This window comes from Morus notabilis, unplaced genomic scaffold (genome assembly GCF_000414095.1).
Source record: "Morus notabilis unplaced genomic scaffold, ASM41409v2 Scaffold663, whole genome shotgun sequence".
NCBI classification, from domain to species: Eukaryota; Viridiplantae; Streptophyta; class Magnoliopsida; order Rosales; family Moraceae; genus Morus; species Morus notabilis.
In genome coordinates this window covers 1-1,388 of record NW_010366358.1, presented here as the reverse complement: position 1 = coordinate 1,388, position 1,388 = coordinate 1, and positions in this window count along the sequence as shown.

Sequence of the window (1,388 nt, the reverse complement as noted above, 5' to 3'; positions counted from 1 at the left end):
AAAGATGCATTAAAATTATATAAACAAGAAAAGGAAGCATTAATTAACCTTCTACACTCTACTAGCAGTTGCGTTGCATTAACGGCGGATATTTGGTCCGCCGTTGCCAACAAGGATTATTTAGTTGTAATCGGACATTATTATAAAGGTTTTGATTTGGATAAGAGAATCTTAGGTTTCAAATGTGTTATAGGATCACATACTGCCAATTTAATATATAACACAATTTTATTTGTTATTGATTAATATAGTTTAAGAGATAGAATAATGGCCATAACATTAGATAATGCAACTGCAAATACCAAAGCAATAGAACCTTTTGAAAATGATTTAAGTTTATTTAGTAATAATTTTTCACCACACCAACGTTGTGCATGTCATATAATTAATTTAATAGTAAAGTCCGGTTTAAAATCAATGTCAGGTCATATTAAAAGAATTAGAGATAACATTGCTTGGATTCAAGGTAGTAATCAAATAATACAATATTGGTTTAGATTTCTACAAGCATGTAATCAAAATTCTAGAGCATTAGCCTTAGATATGTCCATAAGATGGAACTCCACTTACATAATGCTTGAACAATGCATCCCCTATAAAGATGCTATAACAAATTATGTTAGTGCAAAATTAGGAACATGATTTATAGATGAAACTGATTGGCAAATTGCCGAACTTTTGTATAACTTTTTAGGTAGATTTCATGAAGTTACCTTAAAGCTTAGTGGAACTTATTACCCAACTTCACCATTAGCATTAGGAGAACTTTTAAGAATGTCTATTTTATTTAGTGAATTTAGGACACATGAGGTTTTAGGAGTTCCTATCGCCTCTATGGAAAAGAAATTTAAAAAATATTGGTCTAAATTACCCATGTTGTATGGTTTCGGTGTTATTTTTTACCCTAGATTAAAATTAGAAGGTTTAGAAAGTGGATTAAATAACTTAGGTGAATTTTAAGCTATAGACACTACTGACCAGTTTCCTATTATAAAGGAAAAAATATATTCTATATATCTCTTACGAAAGTAGGCTTAGAAACACACCTCGTGTTGAACAACTGCAACAACGAGACGACAATCCGCATTCATTGTTGAATGTTTTCGGGTTGTCTAAGAAGAAGAAGAAGAAGACGACGATGACGAGTCAAGGTCAAGAAGAATCTGGGAGTGGAAGTGGATCTTCATCAAGAGGTGGCGGCGGATTCAACGAGTTAATGGCGTACCTGAGTGAGGGCTTAGTTATAGACAGTAGTGAGGTGTTTGATTTGGTTGAATGGTGGAGGGCACGAGCATTAACTTGGCCGATCCTAACACAACTAGCAATGGATATTTTTTTTAATCCCGGTCTCCACCGTTGCAGCCGAACAAGCATTCAGTACAACCGGC